Below are 17,500 nucleotides of genomic sequence, written 5' to 3' on the forward strand. Positions count from 1 at the left end.
AGGGTTTTCTGCCCCTTTAATTTCGGATAGCACAGTTTTTCCCACTCGCTGAATTCTGATTGGTCAATTTAAATTTCAGTAGCTCTTGCCGTATGCAAGGCCAAGATAACGTATAACTCCTTACATGATATTGTTGGAGATATTTTGATGGGGCGACCTGTTCAGAAACAGAAAACATACAATCAAATAAATAAATAAACCAATCAATAAATAAACATCGCTATCATTAAACTAATTCCCTGATCAAACGGACAGCAAGATCTTTACTAGAATAAGATATGTAGTCCGAGAAGAAAAATGTTCAATATCTTAAAAGTCACTTCACATTTTACGGCGATTCGGAATAGCCGAAATGACAAAATTCCATTTTCGGTCCCGAAAGCTTGAGTTATTTCGATGGTGCATTTAAAATATTTTTATTTCATCACAGTCGACTTCATTTTTGTCCCACATGCATTGTCAGCGTGACAAAGCAACGTCATATAGAGGATGACGTCACGGAAAACGTCATTGCTACTTCACTTTGTCATTTCATTTCATTTCATTTCATTTCATGTATTTGCTCCTCCAAACCCAAACTGGTGCATAATTATGAAGGTATAACGTAAAAAGGTAATATGGTAAAACTTCGAAGTTACAAAGGAAATACGAACGATACAAAATTTCAACACTTAAATTAATTTACATTGTATATAGGAAGAAGAGAAGAGGGCACATCTAGATCAACTAATGTTGTGCACTTAAACTTACGTACAACAAAATACTTGAGATTTTTAATAAAAAAAATGTAGGAGAAAATGATGAAATACCTCAGTAAGTTATAAAAGAGATGATGTTTCATTAGTATTGAGCAAGGTACCAGCGTAAAATTGCTTTTCTTAACATTTTTTAAGATGATGAATTGCAGAATATGATTCCAAAAGAAACTTCCAATAATGATGGGCTTCACTTTGTCTATGATTATACAAGCCTCCACATAACAATTAAACAGAGAAAAATCTGATGACATTATTTGTTCAGATCTGCTTTATGCACAACATACCTCCCCCCGGGCAATAGCTCCATTTTCTGTCGCTGTCGTAGTTCGGTGTCAGGCCACACCAGGCGCGTTTGCTGTTTCGTCTCGTGCACTTGAAATATCGACGGCGTTTGTACACAAACGGGAACACGCAGCAATGTCCCGAAGATGCTCGAACTCGGCACGATCCTGAGGACGGATAAAAATGAAACAATGAAAATTGAAAATCATCAGTTATCTTGGTATAAAAAGTTCAAGTTATCGGGTTAATTTTAGAGTTTGCTGATCACATGCTTCATGTTGTTATTACGCTACCATGGCTATAGGAACGGCATGTAAAACACAGGTCATGGGATACTCTAAACTGTTACCAGGGCAACGAAAACCCTTCCAAAAAAAGGAGTCTCTGGCACTGTTTCTTTAGCGCCAAAAACAACAACAACAACTTCATCAACAACTAAAAGAATATGGAAACATTCGCACGAGGTTCATTTTTCAAGTTCACCACAGGAAACTCACCTCGCAAGACGTAAACGTCATTGGCCCAAGGACCTCCTTTGCCATTTTTACACTTGCTGTATTTTCCATATCGAGCATAGGTTCGATGACCATTTCGCGAAGCGGCACACCATCCCCCATGCTGCACTGCAAACAGCTTATAGCCTCGTTTGAAGGCAGCTTGGCTGCATTTCTCAATGGCGTATTTTCGGCTGCGATAGCTTCCCGTTAAGAGAGAGCTTCGCCCTTCCAGCGTCGAGATGGCTCGTTTGCTGGTATCCTTGAAGCACCCGATTCCGATGGCTGGTCAAGAAAGAACAAAATAAAATTTAGATCTACAAATTTTGTAACGTCATTTTGCAATAATAGATCCTCGTTGCTATATGGGCTTTTTCACTTGACGTCATGGCGGCCATATTGGCCAAAAAAACAAACAAACAAACAAAGGCATCATGTTGGTGGACAAGATATTCTTCTGTTTTCTTGCAAACGTCTCTGGTTGGTTCACCAAATCAATTCGACCGCTGATCACGTGATTAAAAACATCCACAAAGGACTACCTGTGATATTTACATGAAGGAATGTGCCTAGACCGAAATTTTGGAAATACAGCTTTTATCGCTACTTCGAAAAAAAAGGGAATAATTGTTGCAAAAGATTAAAAAATGTATATATTGTTACCTTTTAATCCAAGACTAATTCGCACCACTCGTCCTACAAAAGAGTAAGTAGGAATAAAGCAACAACGAAGTTAAAAAAAGAAAAAAAACAATTACAATTGAGAAAATATATACTTTGATTTGGCATATCGCCTCTCTTCCAGTGATGCAGGGAAGACTAAATACGTTGTTCCATTCTGCGAAAAAAGCTCAGAGAAAGCTGAGCGAGCTCTCGATGATGTCGCCGTGCGAAAATGGAACTAGAGCACAAAGTTAGAGAGGGAAGAGAAGCAGTGAAGGAAACGCTTCCGTCGTCTCCCTGCCATCAATTATTTTTTTTGCTCTCGCCCCATTTTTCTGCTCAGCAAGACCATCGAAAACTTTACCCTTTCTTGCTCTGAAGCGTGCTACAGATTACCACCGGTTGTAAATACATTCATAGCATTGAGCTTACCTCGCGGCACAACGGGGCGCGGGGGTCTTACAGGTCTGCGGGCTGAAAGAAAAAAATTAACAAAGAACACATTTATTGGCGCAAACAAACACAAAAGTCACCAATATAGCACTCAGTCAAATCCCTAATCAGCGATAAACGACAAAGAACTAATACACAACTTGCAGTGAATATCTAAACCAAACGCCTTCAAATTGCGCAAAACCTCTGCGGCTAGAAGTCTCGATACCTCTCATTTGGTTTAGGCCCATCACTCTAAGGTATTATCTAAATTAACAACGCGGATATGATCCCACCAAAAAGCGTACAATCAGTCTGCTCCTGATGACCAAAACTCTTCTGATTGGCTCCGCACCTTGTTAGCTGTACGTCGGGTTGCCATTATTTTAGAGAAACAGCTGTTCTAAAAATAGCTATAAAATAATTAGGATAGTATGCGCACTCTCATTGGTCAATAGCTTTGTTTAGATGAGAGCATGGAAACACGGCTGTGACATCACACGAATTTTGATTGGTTATGTAGTCAGACGCGGGTTTTGATTGGCTGGCAGGAAATATGAGTGTGTATCAAGAAAATCTGTTTCAATCAAGAAGTAAAAAAACCAGTCGAGTTATCTTTGAGGAATATATCTTGGGGAAGTTGGGAGAATTCTCGACAGTTATGCAAACCCGAGACGCAGTCGAGGGTTTGCAATAGAAAAAAAAGCAATAGAGGACTTTTTTCCGTGTTTCCATTGTCTCATCTAAACACTCGGGGAAGTTGGGAAGTTGGGAGCATTCTCGACTGCGTCTCGGGTTTGCCAACTCCCCCTCGAGTTTAGACGAGGCTATGGAAACACGGTACACGTCCTCTATTGCTTAATTTAAAAACACTACAATTTTTAAGTGGATCTCGCGGAGTGAAGACATTTTTTTCGCTATATTTTCTTTGATATATTTATCAAGCATCGCAAGACAACATGAGACCTTTTATCGTTTAGTAACACCGTTGCTGTAAATTGGTCAAATGTTATTCAGTGTAAAAGGCCTGGCCAAACGCTCGCAACATTTCAACGCAACATCTTGCAACATTGTTGCGCAAAATGTTTTGCACATCTGTGACCGTTTTCGAATTTGATCCAACATGTTCCAACGTATCGCAAACACATCGCAACAGGGTGGCCAAACGTATGCAACATGTTGTGCCCAGCAATGTTGCAAGATGTTGCGAGCGTTTGGCCAGGCCTTAACATCTTTCTCGCAGCTTGCAGCTGGGGTTTAATTGCACTCTCGAAATGCGCCTAAAAGCAACAAATCAGTTGTAGATGTCTGTATAATAATGTGAACGGGCAATAGCCCGTGTGCGCGCAACAAGGGCACTGATTGCGCACACATAAACACTGACATCTACAGTGTCAAAAGACGAGACCCAGTATTCAATTAACAAGGGAAATTCTAAAGAAAGAAGGGTCCAGAAAGCACTTACATGCGCAGTTGCCCCACTTCTTGTCTCGATCGTAGTTGGGTGTCATGGCGCACCAAGGCCGATTGTGGTTCCTCCGGGTGCAGCTGTTGTGGCGACGTCCTTTGTAGATGAACGGGAACGCGCAGCAGTACCGCGATGTTGTGCGTCTGCGACAAGTTCCTGCGCGTGATGAAAAGCACTTGATTTAGACAACTAAGTATTCTTGAAAGCACAGCGTCATGCCGTTATACTCAATTTCATTTACCAGATCATATGTTGAGATGGATAAAAATATAAAAGATCTGGGGCTTTCCATCGGTATCTGCACCCAACTGTACTGAAATCAATGGAATTAACTAAGAGAGCATAGATCTCTTTCATAACAGCGATTGAATTTAATATTATTTTCTTTCAATGCTAATAAGCCTTTCTAACCTCGCTGCCATGGGCAAATTCAAAGGAATATTTAAACTGAAGTGAGGCCAGTAGGTCTAGTTAACATAAATACAAAGGAATCGACCTCTTTCATGATGGCGCCCAAATAAATTATTCTTCTGTTTTAATGCTAATAAGCCTTTCGAGCCTCGCTGCGACGAGCAAATTTCAAAAGAGTATTTGTTTCAAAGTGAAGGCAGTAGGTCTAATTAACATAAATACAAAAGAAAGTAAAGGTGGTAGCCATTTAAGAAAGTGGTCTATAACATTTGTCAGAATAGCCCTTTTGACAGTTAGTTTTTCTTATTTGCAGTACAATACAATCTAGCATGTATGTGAGGCAATTTCGGGCTATTTTGTAGTTTAACCTGAAGTTGCCTCGCATCCACGTTTGATTACATTGTAATGCAAATGAGAAAAACTAACCGTGAAAAGGGCTATTGGCTGCCATCGATCAGTCCGCAAATGGTAGGCGTCAGTTCTGCCAATCTGAGTTCCGTTTCCGGTCAAACTGACCCTGCTCTGGAGAAATGACCAGTTTGGTCACAAGCAGCTCTCTCACTTCGATAGAGCAAAGGCGCTTCATTTGCAGACTGGTTGAGCCTTGTGGCCAATTCTGACCAATAGCAAGGGTGCTAACATAACAACAGATGTAATTAGGCGGGAATTTTAAGCGTCACAAAAGGGCAGTTTAACCACAGTTTTCGACGAAATCCTGATTTAAACTCACCAAACACGGTATACACGTCATTGGCCCACGGGCCTCCCTTGCCATTCTTGCATCGATTGGATGGTCCGTACTTCCGGTATGTCAGATGGGCCCTGGGTCCAGTAGCGCACCATCCCCGGTGCTGTACAGCAAAAACCCGGTAACCAAACCGCATGGCAACCAGGCCACATTTCAAAATGGCGTCTGCGCGCTTTCGGTAGAAATCTTTCACCAAGGGATTGCGGCCGTCCATTTGAGGTATCGCTCGACGAGCAGTGTCTTTGAAACATCCCAATGATTTGACTGAAAGAGAGAAAAACCGCATGGAATTAAGGAAATAACTGTTAACAGAGGGTGCAGGATCTCATGGAACAAGGAACAATATCAGCGAAAATCTTGACAGGATTACCGGTCGAGCTCCTTCAGTATGCGCAATAAAACCAGATTTCTATCAACATACGTATTTTACAACAACAACAACAACAACAACAACAATAACAAAATAAGAACAGGAAGAATAAAAAAAAATGACAGTTTTATGAGGCGATTGTCTTCGTTGATTTTAACGCAGTTACAAAATTGGTGTATTTGCCATTTATTTGGACAGAAAAACCCTTTGTTTCGACGGCCATCAAGACTCTGGTTATCACGTGAATGAACAAGCACTGGTAAAGAACAAATCCCAACAAAAAAAAGAAGAAATCTCCTGGCTTGGATTGAATTAAAAAAGTGGAAAATAACAAATTTGGTGCTAAGGGAATCAACTGCCTGTACTTTTTTAGTAAATGCAAAGGACTAGAAGCCGAACCTAAATGGTCAACATATTTTATCAACGACAACAAAAAACAGGAAAAAAGACAACATAAAGTGTTATCTGTAAACAGGAAGTCTAACTTACACACTGCACCAGAAATCCTGATAGGGGCAGCTGCGGGAAAACGAAATAGGAAAATGAAAATTTACATTGCAAAAACAACAGCAAATTGAAATGACCACATTTGAGGTTTCTAAAAGCACCTAAGGACTGAATTAATAGCATTTGCTTTCTTTAAATTTCTTTTAATATGACACGAACATTTTTAGTTTGTTTACAGCTCGCTTGGTATGTGTTATAAAGGGTTGAGACCTGAAAATTTCTTTACAATAAATTAGGTTTTTTTTCTCACGCTCAAAAACTAACATGACAATTTCAGCCTAAAATGGGACTCTTTTGGGTGAAAACGCACGTATTTTTAACAAAACAAGGTTTACAACGATTTTTAATTCTCAAACCGTTAATCACACATATGTAACAAAAAAAGACGAGCTAAAAAGTTTCGCGTCGTATATAATTTAAATTCTCCGCTGTGGTTTACCTACATAGTCCTTGCTTTTGTTTTGAGTGTATTCTGGTATTTTTCTACACAAAGAAAACGCCGAACCATCTCGTATAAAACCGTTCTGTGAGGGTGTAAATGGGGTTAACCGACTAGCGACAAAGGGCTACAAAATATTACTGACTACGGACATAACGAAGAAAAAATTACCGACTAGCGACAAAATAATTAACTGGGATTTACCGACAACCGACAAAGGTCGAAACTTTTAACCGACAACCGACACAGTACTGAAATTTTAATCGGCAACCGACATGTGGAACCCCCATTTCAGACCCTCTTCTGTACCATCATCGTTCCCAAACTCACTGTTTTGTCCTTATTTCACAGCGATACCACTTGTTTCCGCTAAGAAAGTTCGTCAACAATTCTCAATTTCAAATATCAGCTGTTATAATAGTCTAATACAGAAACAAAATGAAGTCTTACGTCTGGTCCCACCCCTGCACCATCCCCACAGTTTTTTCCTGGGGTAGCCTGGAGTGATTGCGCACCATCTCCTCCCTCGACGCGTTCTTGCGCAGCCATTGTGAAATCGCCCGCGATACCTGAATGGCACACAGCAGTATCCCTTGGTAGTGCGGCGTCTGCATTTGCCTGAAAATAACAATAATAATAGTTACAAGTATGAAGATGATGACGATGATGACACGGCGAACTCAAACTTCCTATAGCCCTTTTTTTTTTCTTTCTGTTTAAGTTCACATCGCAACCAGGCAGACCTGGTTTGACGTAGGCAATTTCAATAAGAAACTTTGGATGGTCAAACCAGCCTTCTTAAGTCGGAAAAGACTTAAAAAGTAAGGTGTCACACATTACACCAGCCGTCACCGTACGGATGCGCACAACCATATCACCCGGCATGCGTACGGGGATTGCCACACAACGAGGCAACCCTGCTTATTAAGCCTTCTTCAAGTGCCGAAGTTGTCGCGGTTTACGTTCAAGAAAGTTCACTTTACTCAAATTTAAACCAATTAGACCACTGAAGTTGTCGCATTGTACACAAGCAGGATAATTATGAACGATTGTTCGCCAAATCTTTGAATTAATTAATTAACTCATTTATTCATTCATTCATTCATTCACAGTTTGAATTAAGAACTTGACTCTGCGCTGGCTGTAGCTAATATATCCTTTTTCATAATACTCCCTTATCACACAGCTGCCATTTTGGATTTGAAACGAGTCTGGACGTGCATCAAAATTGCCAAGTTGGCGAATCATCAGTGTTGCGTACCTCTCTGTACTAACGACAAGCGATAAGATAGTGGTAAAAATTTTAATTTTAATTTTCCGCGGGATAAGCAATGAAATGGGTTTCCCACAACACATCGTTGCGTTACGAATTCTCTGTATGTGAATCAATGTGCGGTTGTGAGATGCGCTAGGGCTGTATCCTTCTTTATACACTGAACACGTCATGCGTGAGGCCGACCTGGATGACTGTAGAATCAGAATAGGGGGTTACCCCTTGAGCAATGCCAGATGTGTGGACGATACTGCCCTTCTGGAATCACCCGACTAAATGCAAGGCCTCTTGGATAAAGTTATGTGAGCAGGAACCTGTGGATTACAACACTAAAATGCCAAAAAGACCAAGTATATGGATGTAGGTTCTCCAGTTCACTATGCTACCTATCTCCAAGCCAATGCTCAACTCATAGAAAGTGTTTCCTCCTTCAAGTACCTTGGCTCCATTAAACCTGCAATGGAGATTGTTCCAAAGATGTCCAAGAACGCATAGCTGTATCTAAACAACGCATGGTCGAAGTGACCCCCGTGTGGAAAGACAAGGATGCTTCTGTGGCACTGAAGATGAAATCGGTTAAGATCCTAGTGTGGATCAGACTATTCTATGGAGCTGAAGTATGGACTCTTAATTATAAAGTGAGAGATGAAATAAAGATTCAATCAGTAGAAATGTAGCTCTGGAGAAGAATGCTCCTTGTTAGCTGGACGGAACATCGTACAGATGAAAGTATACTGTCCAAACTGAACTCCAATCGCGAACTCCTTGCTTTAGTAAGAAAGCACAAACTCGCATATTTGGCCATGTAAACGTGTCTTTTGATCAGCGCCACAACACGGAGCTCTGGAATAATCAATTTCCAGAACTGTGCTGAATGGCTAATTGATTTATCAAACTGCTCATGCGGAAACTACCAAATATAAAATAGCGTGTAATTTACGAATATGGCGAAAAGATCTCAAATTAAACTTGTAAACAGGAAAACTTGTTGCTGCTGTTGTAAACCCTTAAGTTCTAATGAACGAGATGTGTGACTATAGCTAATGGTTGCAAATTGACCAAAACTGTTTTGCAGGGAAAGTTTGTGGCAAGAGAAAGAGAGGCCACTCACGACTTAATTACGCGGACAATATTGCCAAAGGGTGTAATGGGCCCATTATAGAGTGTTGCAAAACAAGGGCAGCACGACTCAAGATATGAGCTTAGCTGATTATGATGAAGCAAAAACGAAAGAGAAAGCCACCTTTCGAATACATTATTTATTTAGAGTACATTGTTGATGCCCGTCCAGCCTCGTTTGAATTTCAAAATGCGTGACAAGGGTGTACGGCTTTCATTTTAATATTCTTTAGTTTCTATTTATGTTAGCTCTGGTTGGCTTGCTCTTTCAATCGAAACATTTGACCTTGAACCAGGCAATGAGGGCTAACTTAGTTGAAGATAAAGATGCACTCCATTTTGAAATAAACTAGATAGACAATCGGAAGGTAAAGTTTAATGCTATATCTCCCGTGCAATATCCATCTGGCCCGAATTTCTCGAAACATGGTGAGTGCTTGCGTTATCTTGGAAACGTATGGATTTCGATACTTCTTAAGCAATGGTTATCGCTAACCATGCTTCGGGCAACCGGCCCCGCAGTGCTCGTGTTAGCCCTAGTTATATCTGGAAATGAGCCGACGCAAAGACAGAGAAAAACTCTGACCAGATTGGGAATAGGCCATTTCCGAGTTCATGTTTGCCTCCTCTTCAAAGCGAGTCTAAGTGCGAAGTTTTAGTGATGGTAATTAGTTATACTTTACATTTGAATGAAAACTAATTTTCATAACAAAAACTTCGCACTTAGACTCGCTTTGAAGAGGAGGCAGACATAAACTCGGAAATGGCCCCTTTCCTTCTGGAATAAGGTTTGTAATGTTGGAGTTTCGAGTGCAATTTGGGATTAACTTGTTAGAGTTTGCTTCTCAGAAAGCGAAGTCTGACATTTGCAGATATGTCCGGGATTGCAAATAACTAGCTGCATGCCGATGTTAATAATCGACGCGGAATGTTCCCTCGACACTTGACTCAACTTCAATATTTCTTGTGATAACGAATACAGACAATAAAGGTCATGAAGTGTCCCCTTAAATATACTCCACAAGAAGACAAAAACAGTCACCTAACCCTAACTTAAGAAAGAACCCAGACACATAGGCAAACCCAAATGTAAACAGGTATTATAGGCTTTGACTTAACGGGGCGTTTATCAAAATTAAGCTCGAATTTAATGACGTATACTTGCAAGCCTGGGCATAAGTGGATATTTCTTGGGTCAGCCCTACGTCAGAGTGATACAAGATGATGGGTTGTGTGTTGTAGGCGAAGTCCTTCATAAAAAATACCATTACGAAATACCTGAAATTCTGTACACGTCATTCGCCCAAGCACCTCCTTTTCCATTTCTGCATCTGTTGGATTTGCCGTATTTTGAGAAGGTATACTTAGCCCGAGGACCCGATGCACACCAGCCGCCATCTTGGACACCCATGTAGGTGTAGCCACGCCTGGCAGCGGCCAATACGCATTTCCGGATTGAATACTTCCGGCGTTTATAGTTTCCGGTGAGAAGGCGACTCCTGCCGTCTAATTGAGGGATGGCTCTGCGTGCGGTGTCCTTGAAACAGCCAACTCTTTGAACTAAATCGCAAAGAAATAATTCAAGCGTTATTTGGATGTGACAGGAACTAAGTAAGGAGCCAAACAACAAGGGAAAAAAATCCTTCGTACTGTCGAACCAACGCAAAGCCTGCTGGGAGTAACGTGACGTCGCAAGTCAAGAGAGAGCTTTAGCAGTGACTATTTAACAAGGCCACAAATAAAGAATTTTATTGGTTTGAATACGGAAAAATAAGCGTGCTGCATGGGTGACACGCACTTCAGGACAATTTCGTGCCGTCTTCTGCAAAACAACAACGTGAGATTACCACGTGTGCGGTTTTTGCGACTACGAGAGCGTACAGCAGTAAATCTTCCATGCTCTAATTTCCTTTAACGGTTCTCATACCAGTCCAGTTTTAGCGTACTTCGCCAGCATTGTGGAATGAAAACAAGATGGGATAATCGCGAAATAGTCACAACTGCTCAAATCAGACATAGCTTGACGTTACTCTGGCTTAAAATGAATGCAACCTACTGAAAAAGTTACGATTCAAGGGGCCATCACGCAAGGCCTTGAATCGTAACTTTTTAAGTTGCATTCATTTTAAGCCAGAGAAGTGTCAAAATATGTGTGATTGTCCACCTGGCCGCTGCGTGAACTGTAATCTACCTAGCTGTGCAAATGGTTCTTTTTAAGTGACGTCTGTCCTGGTGTTGTCGTCGTCAAGTGACCAAACTTAACAATAAGGAAGGACCGGATCGTGGTAAAGGATCTGATTACCAGATGATTTTTAAATGCTTTGCAACAACTTGATGAAGAAAAGCAGTGCCTTTCGAAATATTGGATAAATAATATATATATATATTCCTTTCACTGTTTGACTTAGCCTTGCTTTCCGTTCAGTTGCATTGCTATAGACTGCGGCGGAAGCAAAACGTGTTTTGAATACCGCTTCGCTTACTCGGTTACTTCTCTTGATGAGATGGAACTCTTGCAAAACTTAATCTTAGAATAAGTCTCCAACTTCAAGCAAGACGCCAAATCGCTTAACTTATACCCTTTGGCAAACCTACCTCTCAAATAATGAGTGACTCTAATTGGCCGACCTACAAAAAAAAAAATGACATCATAAATGATTCAACGTAATCACCACCTTGAGAGAAATGTTATTAAACGTGAAAATAAGATCTAAGATCTAAAATTTAAGATCCAGATCAGTTTTACCTAACACAACCAATAATCGTGTTACCTTCGTTCATGGACAACTTTGTAATTTCAAATGAACCATCATACTGACGGGGCGGGACGGGAGCAATCTGAAGGGAGCAACCGCAAGGGACTGGGGCTACCCAGAGTTTAGAATTAATAAAATAGTCTTTTTATACATACCGCTAACTCCTCGGCAGTTGCTCCATAGTCTGTCTCGGTCGTAATTTGGCGTTGTTGAGCACCATTTCCGCGCAGAGTTCTTCTTAGTGCAACTATAGTATCGTTTACGTTTGTAGATAAACGGGAACACACAACAGTTGCCGTTTGTTGCTTTGGTACGACAGGAACCTGGGTAAGAGAATATACGAAAACAAAGAAGGTTCCAGTCCCTGCTCGCCAAAAAGAGCCCAACATTAGGGAGCTTAAGCGAGGAAGACTTCGACGTAAGCGAGAACGCAACTTGAAAATATAACTTCGTATTTCTGTGATCATTCCTCGATTGTTCAGAGTCGTTTGCTTTGCAAAATTTTTGCTAACTATCCTGGAATTAAATTTGTACGAGCGGCTTAGAGTTGGAAAGAGAAAACGAAAAATATGTCAAGTGCTTACGTCGTCCACACAACTGCAAAACAGTTGATTTCACGTCGTGGAAAGAACGAGAACGGCTGCGAAATGTACAGAAATGAAAAACGCACGTGCAAGGCGTGCACAACTATGCAAATTTGAGACTTTCTTACCCGGGTTGCTCAAGGCATGGCTGGCGCTAACCAGCATCAAATACCATGGAAACCTATAGGTTTTGATACCTCTTGACCAACGCTTAGCGCTAACCAGGCTTCGAGCAACCGGCCCTTGTGGTCATCGTCGTGGTGGTTGCCTAAACATCTTCTTGATTGTATGTTTTTATTGTGAAGGGTTCAGCTTCCTAGGACTGTGGTACGGCGTCCGTGAAGAAGTTAAGCACGAAAATTTGGTCAAATTCAAATTCAGAGAGAATAGATGAATGTGGGTTGTATGCGGCTTACACAGAAAGTGGAGTTAAGTGAAATAAACCCACCTTTCAAGAAATAAACATCGTTTGCCCATGGGCCGCCTTTCCCATGCCTACACTTGTTCGATTTGCCGTATTTTGCGTACGTGCGATAGGCAGTCCGTGATGCGGCGCACCATCCCCCATGCTGCACTGCGAAAACCTTGTAACCTCGCCTCTCTGCTGACAGACCGCATTTTTCGATGGCATTAAGTCTGCTGCGATAGCTGCCTTTTAGAAGACGACTCTTTCCCTCCAAGGTGGCAATTGCTCGGCGACCGGTGTCTTTGAAGCAGCCAATACCCTTTGCTGAAACAAGCAAAAAGAAGTATTCTTAAAATTTCCTAGAGCATCGATTATCATCGTTTTCTGATGTATTTCATTTTAAGAGCACCTAATGTCAACGAACATATTTTACCTCGAAGTTTGGCTTACGTGTGCCACACACAAATTGTCTCAACACAGCAAAAATAGCTGCCACTTTGACTCATGACCCAGCGATAGCTTAGAAAGACGTTTGCCTATTCTTGATATAATGTCACAAACTGCTTTGCAATGCAAAAGCGTTTTGAAAACTTATATGCAAAGCACTTTGTGACGTCATATCCAGAATAGACCCATGCCCCTGTAAGCTTGGTCGGAGAGCCAAAATGGTGGCTTTCATTTTGAAGACTTAAATGCAAAGCAGTTTATGACGTCATATCAAGGATAGACCCATGCCTCTGCATACTCGATCGCAGGGCCAAAATGGCGGCTTTCTGACGCAAACGTTCTACGGTGGATTCTACAGTGCATAAAATGCAATCATAATTAAGGAGTCTCGAGGAGCCTCCTAACAACGTCAATGTGAAATATCTAATTGCAATTTACTTACCAACAAGTGCTCTAGTAATCTTGATTACTCTCCCTAAAAGATAAAAAAAAAAAAATGCATCACGGCTTTATACGGTTCTTACAACAACATAATTTCACACAGCTCCTAGGAAACTTCACGGTACAGGATGGAAAAGACGCACAAGGGTTTAGGGATTCTCGGGCGGTCAGGGCCGGGAATCTTCTTCTTCTTCCAGTTTCAGCACTTGGTCTCCTTCGATTATACTACTGTTTGTTTTTGCTGTTATGTGGTCTAATCGATCAGTAGTCCACTCAGAAGATTCCGCCAAGCCGACCACATTGCTGAAGGAAAGGCCAGACCACAACACCGGGAACTACATGCCCTACTCTTTTCGAATAGTGTGTGGGATCTTTAACGTCCACATAATTCAAGAACATTGAAGGGCTGTGAGACAGGACCTACGGTTTATAGTACTTATCCGACAAGACTTGAAGTCTAACCATTAGCCGATGTTATTACAAAGGCAGCACTTTCTCCTCAATTATTTTAAGGCCCTGAGTGGTGGTCCGGCCGGAGTCGAACTCACGACCTCCCGCATGACAGCTCGATGGTCAACCAACTGATGGCCACCGGTGCGGAAAGGAAATGCAATGCGGCGAGGTGCAGGATACAGGAAACGGATGCGGAAATAAATGGAAGTAGTAAGAACAGTTTTGAGATGACTGTCGAAAGTAAATACGCGATTGCGATTGCTATGCTTAGTGATTGGCTTTAAAATCTCTTGCCAGTTTTTTAATCATTGAGAAGCAAAACCAAAACAAATACCGTCTTGTTCGCGCGATATTCCCCGCGCTTTAACTAAGTTACAGGTAATTGCTTGGAATAATTCTGATTTGGTTCTTCGCGCTGTTTGCTCCTGTTGTGATTGGTCGGAGTTATTAGTTTGGTATTGGTTTTTCGACAGACATTTGAACACCGCTCTATCTGAACGATATCAACACAGAAGAAACGTTATCCTTCTAAGGGTGCGTTTTCTTGAGAAAATTCAAATCCGGATTTCTGAATCTAAAAACGGATTTTGCGGTTTTTCGATGAAATCCAAAAACGGATCATGAATCCAAAAAATCCACACTCCGGGTGGATTTTTCAGATCAAATCCAAATCCGGATTTATGAGATTCACCACCTGAGCGCTCTTTTGGGACAAGATCCGAGAAAATTATTTTTGACAAGCGGTTTTCCATGCAAAAATGGTGCACAACAGTTACCAGTTTGTTCGCGCCATAATCGTAATCACGAGCAAGTCGAAAAAAGGTAGGTTTCTGTGCAAAAATTACGCAAGAAAACTACACCAAAAAGGTGCTTTACAGAAGTTGCACGCACCTTTCCTACAGCTAAAGAATTTAGTGAAAAAAATACCCTTGAAAGTCGTCGATTTGTAATTAACTAAGAGGGAATGTTTTTACCAGCTGCTTTTATAGATCTCTGAACTATTTCTTTTCTTGTGACGAATTTTCAACTAAATGGACCCTTCACGGAAAAAAATTCCCTTACTGCATATATGTCTCTTTCTTCTATTATATCATAGTTACTAGAGGGGGATGGTTATGAAACCCGACAACTTTCTCTGTTGTAGGTTTTGTTCTCTTTTTTGGCCTTGACCGTGCACAAAACACAATAGTTGTTTACTCCGTACTGAGGAACTAACCAATAGAAACGTGTTGCGCAAAACAAAGGATTGTGCACGATCGTGGACTTTCCAAACTAAATCTTGGCATCTTTGTTTGCTCTTTTGATGTTTGCCGAGCTTCCAAACCAGTCCCCTCTATTAGTTATGATTCTATCAGTTTAAATCGTTGCATTTCATGCTTGTTGCCTCACAGGTGCTTGACCTGCAACAGACGATGACCAAAAAATGGGCCTGGATTGGCCATACACTTAATTAGAACTTCGAAGGACTGCATTGCTTGACAAGCCCTTGGTTGGAACCCACAGGGAAGTAGACGGAGAGGGAGACCGTGTAACAGCTGGAGGAGAGACACAGACCACACCATCTAGTCGAGAGGTCTCTCTTGGCACCAGCTCGAACACCTGGCACCTGACTTTGTCAGTGGCCTATGTTCCGACATGGAATGATAAAGGCTTCAGATTCAGATTTCATGCTTGTCAAATTGTAGCTCATAAGTGTTGATTATTTGGTGTTAGTAACATCGCCTGAGATCTTGTAATTAACTTCATATTGTTATGTGGAATGTCATCGTAATACTAGACCTTAGAAAAAAACATAGGAATGCATGTTAAGGGCGTTGGCCCAGGTTATTTATACCAGGGCAAAACGTTGGTTGTGGTGGTTGATGCATGTAGGAAACACAAAAGGAAAGGTTCTAATAAGAAGGTCTGAGGGAAAAAGGAAAAGACTGAGAGCTGAGTGTATCACCGTAGCGGGAGCCGGCCGGGAAATTCGAACACAAAACCCCTTTGTTAGCGGCAGCAAGAAAAGAAGGCAACGAGGAGATCAAGGAGCAAGTTTAAGAAACGAGAGAAGAAACAGGTCAAAGAAAGAGAACTGAAGTGCCAGAGGAGAAGTAGGCGCCGAGGTGTAGAGAAGTTGTCGTGGAAAAATTGCTGTTGGTTTTTGAAGAACTGGACTGTTGGTTGGTTGGAAGACTGAACTGTTTAACTGAATTTGTTTGAAGGACTGAACTGTTAGCTTAATTTACTCAACCTTTTAGTGTGTAGAAAAGAATAAGGTTATAAATAAGGTTACAGAGACTGATCTAGTTTGACGTTAACTAAGGCCATTACGTTTATCTTAGCTAGTAGTAAGTTTAGAATTACCGGTAGTATTGCTTAAGTATTTTATCGGTCAAAACGCGTTGCCATGCCAAATGATCCGTTTTCGGATTTTGCGTTTTTCGGTAGTGAAGAATCCATATGATCTGAGTTCACAAATCCGTTTTCGGATGCTCCTAAGAAAAACGCACCCTAAAACAGTCGAAGATCATGAAAAACAAAACATTCTTACCTTTAGGAATTACTGGCCGTATGGGTCGCACTGGCCGACGTCCTGGTTACAAAAAGCAGAAAAGAGAACTAATAAATTTAAAGGAGTCAAATAACGAGAATTTCAACAATACACTAACCAAAATTTCTATGGTTCTACACTCTGCTCTGAGATGCACTCGTGCTTAGATAAGTCCCCTGGGACTTAAAACGTGCCTACTAGTGCGCAGTTGTTGACAAATCAGAAAACGTGGTCTTTTTTATATCCTATATAAATGATATCACTATTATCAAGCAATTATTTACTGTGATAAACAGTAAGTGGTCTGCTATAGTCGAAGACAACTCAAATGCATATGATCCTGTTTGGAAAGTTGTGATCACGAAGGTAAGGCTCTTTTCCACAGCACACAGATCCTCGTTTTGCCGACCTCGCAAGGATAGAAAGCCTAGTCACATTTAGAGCTCTGGCATGGAATCGAATTCGATTCTCTCGCATGGCAACGAACGTGATAGCCACTACACTAGAAGAAGCGCTAGTGGCAAAAACATGAAAAAACTAAACAAAAAACAACAACAACAACAACAAATTTTTACCAGCACAGTTGCCCCATTTTCTGTCTCGATCGTAGTTGGGTGTCATGGCGCACCAAGGCCGATTGTGGTTCTTTCGTGTGCAGCTGTTGTAGCGACGTCCTTTGTAGATGAACGGGAAAATGCAGCAGTAACGAGATGTAGTTCGCTTTCTGCACGAGCCTGAAAACATAGGAACAGTTGATAGGTTTAATGACGTTGAAGGATCAATAGCGAAATCTTTACAAATTTTGCTTCATTAGCATTAATAAGTTCATGATCAATCATCTTAGAAATTCGTGCTGCTTATGTTATCAGCTCCCCCTTTAATTTTTAGGAATTACAAAGGATGTATGAGCTCATTA

General features: G+C 41.2%; 1 pseudogene; it reads right to left on the reverse strand.

The window, feature by feature from the left end:
- Positions 1 to 17,500, reverse strand: part of LOC137968776 (uncharacterized) — a 39,957-nt pseudogene that overhangs the window by 6,062 nt on the left and 16,395 nt on the right.

The sequence above is a fragment of the Montipora foliosa genome, chromosome 8 (assembly GCF_036669935.1).
Source record: "Montipora foliosa isolate CH-2021 chromosome 8, ASM3666993v2, whole genome shotgun sequence".
Lineage (NCBI taxonomy): Eukaryota > Metazoa > Cnidaria > Anthozoa > Scleractinia > Acroporidae > Montipora > Montipora foliosa.